Source organism: Ceratina calcarata, unplaced genomic scaffold, assembly GCF_001652005.2.
Source record: "Ceratina calcarata isolate Rehan_Ccalc_2016 unplaced genomic scaffold, ASM165200v1 scaffold325.2, whole genome shotgun sequence".
NCBI classification, from domain to species: domain Eukaryota; kingdom Metazoa; phylum Arthropoda; class Insecta; order Hymenoptera; family Apidae; genus Ceratina; species Ceratina calcarata.
The window spans coordinates 39828-48751 of NW_017155190.1; the positions used below are offsets into that span (position 1 = coordinate 39828).

Genomic DNA, 8924 nt, shown 5'->3' on the forward strand with positions numbered 1-8924 from the left:
TGTGTACAATAGTACTTTGTGCACCAAGGGCCGAAAATGGGTCTTTCCGGGCGAGGTTGATGTTTGAGCACGAGTGGCAGTCGAGGGCGCTACAGGCGCCCGAGATGAACACGAGCTGCTCAGAACATCATCCGAGCCTGGAAAGGTCCATTCGGCCCGTGTTGCACACAATATTTTTCATAAAAAGGGCATAAAAAAGACCATTTTCGGCCTCGTGTTATGAAAAATCAATTTTTTTGTAAAATGGAGGTTTGAAGTACACACCTCTAATCGAAATCGGAACGCGCACAATCACGGGGTTATTGATTTAGTTGAAACTTTGCACACGCACACACACACATTTGTATATAATCGATATGGAGATCGTATTTGTAATATTCGTTGATATAAATTCATCGAAAAATCTTGAATATGCAACCATACAATTATATGTATATACGCGGTCTAAAAAACCTAGTAGTGGGCAATATTTGAGGATCGTATTCTACGATCTAAGATAAGACAAAATTACGTTTCGGGCTTCAGTAATTAGTTATTAACAAATAAAAATTGGGCGTTTGTACGCCTGAGTCAGACAATTCGACTTGCATCGTCGTATGACTGACAACTGATTGCCGTCGATCGATATACATCGATACAACGTGGTGAAAACGTACAACGTAGGCCGAGAATTCAGATTTGTACTTCATATGTTTTTTTAATAAATTATTCATAATTTATACGCAAATATACACGATTATACTCTGAATTCTATCGAGTATGCAGGCACAAAACGATATAGCTATGAGTGTGCGAACAGTAGGCGAACAATCGGATGCTGTTCTCACGTATCAGCAATTATGTAATACTTTGCATATGCCCGTTGTTTATTCCATACAGTTAGACCTGCGGAGATATTAAGTAAATTGTTTCTTATCGATGAAGTAATTCCCACTATCAACGATGATAGCGACTTAATCAATATAACGACGATAACAAAAAACAACACTTGTATTTTTTATTCCATTATGATATCACGATTAAAACAATGCACCTTCATGAAAAGAACATTACATATTCATTGTTGAAATATTTTTAAACAATTGAAAAATATTGTTCAAATAATAAACTCTGCTCAATAAACAGTAAATGTGAGAAAAAAATATATATGTTAAAAAAGAATGTTTGGTGACAGGATGCAATCTTATGGTAAAAAAGTACGCAGCGATTAGTGGTCTCGAGTCTTCACTGCTTCGCCTCTGCCGCCGTTGGAAACACGTCTTCTGTCTCGGTACTTGAATATGGGACAATTTTATTTATTTCATTTTGTCATTGTTCAAATCATGTCTATCGTTACTGAACATATTAAAGATCACATAATTGATATACTGGATGAAGGAGCCATAAGAACTCGAAGCAGAAGTTACTTTTTCAAGCAAAAAAAGAAGTTTTTGATTTTTTCACAATGACGCGAAGAACCTAAAAATCTGAAGAAATTCATGAACAATTCTTGCGACAATACTAATCTACTATAAAAATATAAATCTAGTCACCGCAAGATTTCTATGTGACAAAATTATTTTTAGCACTTTTTTATTTTTTACGGCTACATTTTGCAAAGGAAAAATCTAAAAAAGTTCTCAGACATGTCCAGCTACCGGCTAGGTCCTTTATGTGTATTATGTATCTTATTATGTTGAATTTTCTGTTACTGTTATTAGTATAGATACCATGAATAATTATATAGTATAGATAATAAACATACATTTACATATTATATATTACATATTACGTATTAGTATAGATAATAATTACATATTAGTATAGATAATAAACGGTATAGTCTATCCTTGTTTTGATAATAAATTGTAGTAGTTCTTACACAACGATTAGAAGCATTTTTTCTTTCAAAAGTATTTCCTTAAAAATTTATTTTTCATCTTTATAAAAATAATGTTTTTTTGTATACAAATTATGATTGATTAAAAAAGACATAAGAAATAGGAGTTTGATCTCACCACCTACGATTTCACCACGTTACTGCTGAGCCAAGGTGCTACTTGCAATATCAATTGATACAACCGACTTTCAGGCACTAGGAACTTTAATTGCTAATAACTCGAAACAGCTTAAGTACCTAATTCCATAATTACATATCTTAAAGAGAAGGATGAAATCTATAAGTGTGCTAAGTTTCAACTAAATCGATGATTCACGGTCGTGCGCTCTTCTCGTCAGTCAAAACTCGCTGTTGTCATTTCTGCTCAGCCATGTCTGTGTTTCTACCCAATAAGAAAATCATGTCTCTATTCTTACTCAAGCCATACTTATATTTCTACTCATATCGTCAAGTATATATTTTATTAATGTCACTAATAAACAACAATAATTATTGTGATTTTATTAACTATTACATATACTTTTATGTATAATATTAATTTTTCACGACGCACGTCGCACGACCAGTTTACACGATGCGATTCAGCTCGTCGACTCGCCCCTCGCTCGAACAGCTCGACGGGCCCAAGCGGCTCGATGCGACCGAGTAGCTCGAGCATTTCGATGCATCAAGTTATCGCCAGCGGTGCCATAACTTTTCCCTCGAGGCTCGCTTCCCCTGTTTTTCGCCCGTATTTCGATCCCCACTACTATTCCCCTCATGCGTGCTCATGCGCGTTCGCGAAGCTCTCCGCAGCGCTATGGTCCCCACCATGTTCGCGTCATCCCCACTTTCCGGCCGAGGGAAAAAATATCTCCACGCTGGGCTGTGGCAACAGATGCATATCGGGGGAACGCCGCCGATTAATCAGACAAGAGCGGCGTGATTATCGAGCAGTGAATAATGAACTGTGGGATTGGGCAGGGTCTTATCACCTAGAATATTTGTTTGGTAAGTACTCATTTCCTACTGCTATGTTTCCTCGTGACAGTTGTTATGAGTAGTATCGTTTCAGGAGACGCCGTGTATATTGAAATGCCGATCGAGGAGCTCGCTGAACGCATTGCGTTCATGGAAGATCAGTATAGGCGTCAATATTGTTAATGTGGGAATGTTATGTGTNCCCTTAGAGCATATACTACATGGAGGAAGCACGTCTAGTGAAGAAGTGTAGACAACGGTGAGAGAGAGAGTAATAGTTTTGGGTACTCCTTCTCTCTGTCTAACAGTAGAGATAGAGGGGGAAGTCTCTGCTCCTTATCCTAAACGGCGCGAAATCATGTGCGTACGCGAGAGAAAAAGGTATTACCCAAACCATCATCTCTCTCTCTCTCTCTCTCTCATCGTTGTCTACACTTTTTCCTTAGGCGTGCTTCCTCCATGTAGTATATGCTCTAAGGAGCTACTTGGTTTTCCGGGTACTCGCACATCTCTAATATACATATGTATGTATACATATAATGGAACGTATACGTTTTCTCCGACCGTGACCTTGAATAATTATCATTGAATTCCTAATGAAAGGGACTATCATCGTAGGTGTTTAAAAAATGGTGATTCCATTTAACCTGGAATGATCAGGTGACTTTCATATCTCTAAAACAAATGACATAAACACAAAAATATTTTCAGTATTGTGTGAGCCCCATTGAACCATTCAACTTTATTCTTAACACATTGAAAACGGTATGCGCTGAAAAGTGTCTAGCCCCAGTTCCCGCACATTTTTTACACGTCACGTTTTGACGTGAATTTCCGTCATCCGTCGCCAACAGTTGAAAAATAAAAGACGGGAATTCCCGTCTCCCGTCTTCAATGTGTTAAGACATTTGACGTATCATTAAAACAATAAAGACATTTGAGGTGCAAACGTAAGGTGACTCACGCTGTACATGGCTTTATAGCGTATATTACGTCCGGGAATCACAGATTAACAATAGTCAGAGATACTACGAACAGATTTGCTATATTTATTTTATATGTTTATTATATTAAAATTGCAGAAAAATACGGTAATGAGTATAAATTGTAACGTGAGCAGGAATTCGGGCATTTACCTTATCTGCAACGATTAATCGAGACCTTCTGAATTCAGATTGCTTGAAAAGTGAAAAATATTAATTTACTTGTGTCGTATGTTGTCACGTCTACGCCCGGTTGCAACTCAATCATTCTCAAGACTGTCAGGTAAATGCACTTTTGATAATTAGTCCGGACTGGATAGAAATGGACCTAGGAAGGATTTAATTTAGGGTTTGAAAATATTGACATACAAGTATGAATTATAGCACTAAAATCTAAAGTATCTCAATTTTTTACTTCTTATTCTTAGCCACAGATAAAGAAACAAAGGCTTCTGATCTCTAACTGATATCTCCCATTTCCCCTTCTTTTTCTATCTCATATCGTTATGCTATACTTTTGGATCTTTCTAATTTCGACGTTAAAAATGTTTTATCCGTGATAGAAAGAACTGACTTTTGGAGAACGTTAAATAGAAATCTCGAGTGAATTCTTTTTTATTCTAATCAGGATGATTTGTAACGAAATGAGTCACTTAGTTTGGTGAGTCATTAACTCAGTGAATCATCAGTTGTTTATGTATAAAATGATTCAAGCCTATTGTGAAACGAAGTAAAATAAAAACATCAAAATGTATTTCATTGTACGAAGTACGATTTTTTCAAATATTAACAATATTAAGTGGACACATTTCAAAATGCTTAACTTTTATACTCTTTGCCAATATTGCCCACGATATTGTCCATATTATCGTGTGCCCACTTAATATTGTCCACGATGAAGAGGCCTATAGGGTAATAAACAGTCAACTGGATTTCGACTTGACTGTAGAACAAAGTTAGTTCGGTGCAACAAACGATCATATAGTGATTTGTGACTGTTTGTTGCCCCAAACGAGACTAAATACTACTGTAATTTCTACAGATAACCGTTCGTTGCCCTGAGCTTTTCGAATATACTATATATGTATAGTAGATAACCAATGGCAGCACCATGTTTATAGGTTCGTTTATACTAGTGATGAGCTCTGAATAAGCTGATCAGAATGAAGGCATTCGGATTCATAAAATTTTGTCATTATTCCCGATTAGTATTCTATAAGGACAAAACATTTGTTTGTATGTTATCAAAAATCTGAATTACGACTTAAGTACTTAGGATGAAAGGGCAGTAGATTTCTTATATATTCTGGAGTGTCATAGAGATGTCAGTGGCTAATTATCTTTTGATTTATTGATTACATTTTAAAAATTTGCAGATTGAGCGATTCCTTTTTTTGTCTACTTTTTATTCATATTCAACCGAATTTCGAAAAGTGAAAAATTGTTGAGTTTTATGTGGTGCATAAAAAGACGATCGCGTAAAAATCGTTTAAAAATCGGTCTACATTAAAATTTTTAAAAAGGACACGAAAGTTGGAGATTTAGAGGACCTGTACAAATAATCTGCATTCTGAGATATGATTTTTCTAGCCAGCGCCAAAGATGCAAAAAAGATTTTTCGGCATTAATAACATAATAAATTATGAATTAATCGGTCTAAAATTTTACACATATTCTTGTAGATGAATATACATGACCTGATGAGAAAATTTCAAGTCCATAAGACCATTTATTTACGAGTAATGAAATACTTTCTATAATTTTGGCAACCATCTCCAACTTAACTTTTGCACTCACAAGCTTTTTATATAACTAATTTTTGTAGAAAATATAATAAGCACCAATAAAGATCTATTACACTATTTCAATAAATCGTGTCAAAATCAAGATATTTCACGAAAACTGAATTTTTTTTCATTCTTGATAACAAAATAATTTACTTGAGTTAAGAGTGCGGGTAACATGGATCTTATTATATACGTCTTCAAGAAGCAAAGAAAAAACTCTCAACTTTGCAATTTCAAATGCTCTATCGACTGGACTTAAGCAAAATTATAGCCCCGTGATAAACGTTTCAGTCTTTTTTCAAAATTTTACAAATAAATTCCTACTCTTTCTATAATATTGAGCTATATTATATAAATGCAAAAGTTTGAATGAATGTTTGTTACTAAACAGCCAAAAACTATTGCACTGATTGAGTTGACGTTTTGCATGTATAATTAGCTCACTGAATTTCGTACTCGCTTCACACACATACATTAAAAATGTAACACGTTCTCTCTTTCTATCTTTCTTGCTTTCCATGTATTGTTGCTAGTTGGAAGTTGGTGCTACATATTTTTAGAGAGAAAATTTTCTATGTATACGTGCGAAGCTGATCCAGAAACCTTTGAGTCACACGTACACACACTGCTCTTATACCTGATTGACATATATGCATATTTACATAAAAGCATATGCATTATTTATATAAAGGCCTTTATTTAAACAAATAACTGTTCTAACGAATTATACAAAAAGTTAAATTTTTCAAATTATGATTGTAGAAATGGATTCTATGGTTAAAATTTTCGGTACCTTTTGATTCCGAAAAGTGAATTATATCACTCTTGATTTGAACTGCAACGGGAACAAAACAAGCGCTCGAATCTGCAACCTGGGATGCTAGTTAATATACATACGACGTTCTGTGCTCGCATTAGTATCGATTAGCTGGAAACGAATTTCCAAATTCGGCGCTCACATTATTGGAAAATTTATGTTACATTAGCCAGTAATCAGAAATAACAATAGAACGTAATCAATTATTTGACGGTACCTCCATTCTGGTCGACTCGTTAGTATAATCGAATCTTATTGCGGATAAAACTCCATCCAACCTTGAACTTTAAAATGAATGAAGAAAATAGAATTTTATCGCAGTTATTCAATGATCCTCAAGAACAACAAGTTATCAGTCGCGCAGTTACCGATCCCGGGGTCAAATTACGAGAGAAACCCCCAAGTGTACCCCTCCCATTTTTTTTACACTTTGCAAGGATAAAGGAGAGTAAAAAATAAAAGTAGATCTCTGACTACTATTTCCAGGTTTTGCATTCTTTTTATTACGACGTATTTTCCTTATATTTATGTTGGATAATACTTGTCAAAAAACACATACACCAGATATATTTAATACGGTTTTAATCGTAACTGCAGTGAACTTCCCACATATTGTAAACAGATATTTCCGTGGATTGCAAAAAAAATGTAAAACATGAAAATGGTATCTAATTATCCTGCATCCAACTGCCAAACAATATTATTATCAAAGTTTAAATATAAAATTAAAAAAATAATGATTAACTATTAGTTTAGTACAATAACTAATGAAGAAGATAATTCTGATCGTTCAGTTTCGAATCCACTCGCACCAGAATCTGCATCCCAGCACTTTATCCCTTACGCTACTGCTGTTATTGACTTACGCAATACCACACAACCTTATGAAACGTTCCGAAACATTAAAGGGCGATTTTCTCGAAAAGAATTGAGTATTGAAGCTTAAGCTAACAGACGTCAACTTTTGATCTTCTTTTTCCTTGTAAAGTATACAAAATTGGTGGGGGACATGGGGGCTTCCCTTGGTTAACCTACTCGATGTCATTTTATAAAAAAAGTATGAGTTACATCAGCGCTGTCCAACTTCTTTCTTAGTCCTTAAGTCATTTTTTTCCTTTGCAAATGTTTGAGGACCAAGGAAAGATAATCAAAAGGTCACTTAATATTACATTAGTTTATTTATACTAAGGAAATACATTGAAATAAAGTAAAAGTAATGTAAGAAAAATATATGCAAAATCTTAATGAGAACATCGTAGACGCAATTGTTGGGCAACGATTTTTCTTATATCCATATTAATATTTATTGTTGCGAATCGGTCTATTTCCAAGAGTAGAATATTTAATGGAGTTTCTATATTTTGGTTTTATATATTTCATATCGAAGAATGCACGCTGGCAGATGTACACGAAACGATTCTCAGCCCACTTGGCATGCAAAAATTTAATTTTCATTATGCAGTGCCAAGTTTTTATATAATGACTAGACGAAATATCTTAAAGAACAACGATATTAACACTTTCTAAGGAATTAATTTATATTTCTCGTATCTTTATCTTTAATTTGAGTCATGATTCATTAAAATCTGTGCAGTAACACTTGAAATATGAAACTTTTTCTTGGTGTCGATCACAATAACAGGTTCCAGAAAAAATTGAAGGATTCTCAGATAAACTGCTCGGTAGCAAGCTTTTGGCTAGGATTTTAATTCGAATTTTAGTTGGAATTCATTTGCATTACAATCAGATTCAAATATTGTTACACGAATTATTCTACATATACCACCTTATATTATTTTATCATTATGTCATGATTAGAAACCTGAAACTTCGTTTAAAACATATTTAATTCAAGATTGAGTGTTCCGAATAGATTTCTGTATATTTCGGTAAATAAAGTAGATAAAATCGGAAAAGATTCAAACTATTTACCTATCAAACTGTCAACATCAAGCAGAGGTCGGGTATTCATAGTTTTGGGGTTATACTAGTTCAATTCATGCATACCAAGTAGGGCGGGAATTGTTTTTGGTTGTTGCATGTAATCATACCAATGAGTCATGAATAGATATGATTTGAAGTCAAAGAATCTCTCATCTATGAATATTTCGCTTTATCCAGGAGTGTAAGTACGTCTACTTCACGTTCCTTTTCATTTTAATTATTCATCTGATTTGGTACCATGGACCGCCAGTTGGACATCGTTGCGCTACATTATTTAAACGTTAAAATAGCCGACCGACAGTTGGTGGTTGATACACTTAACAATTTATTTGCCGTTACGCGAAAACACGTATTGCCGCACAACTATTGATAATCACAACAAGATGTCTGTGCACGTTTACCTAGGCGACGGTGATCGATGGGAAGCCCAGAGAACGACGATCGTAAGTCGAAGCCGGAATTCGGTCGAATCGCAATTTCACACGACGGCCAAATGAACAATTTCAATTTCGAATCGATCCTTCACACGTGATTTAATCCTCCATAGTTTAACG

At 34.7% G+C, this 8924-nt stretch overlaps 1 protein-coding gene across 2 annotated transcripts in view; it reads right to left on the minus strand.

The window, feature by feature from the left end:
- The window catches only part of LOC108624705 (uncharacterized), a 14260-nt gene extending 5336 nt beyond the window's left edge, over window positions 1-8924 (minus strand). Inside the window, exons 1-2 of one of the 2 annotated variants that reach the window (XR_003389129.1) lie at window positions 8772-8924; window positions 6901-8635 (exon numbers count right to left, since the gene is read on the minus strand). The gene's annotated coding sequence lies outside the window, so the exon portion shown is untranslated. Of the gene's footprint in view, window positions 1-6900; window positions 8636-8771 lie in introns of those variants that run through there. The other variant, XM_018024180.2, reaches the window with a different exon arrangement.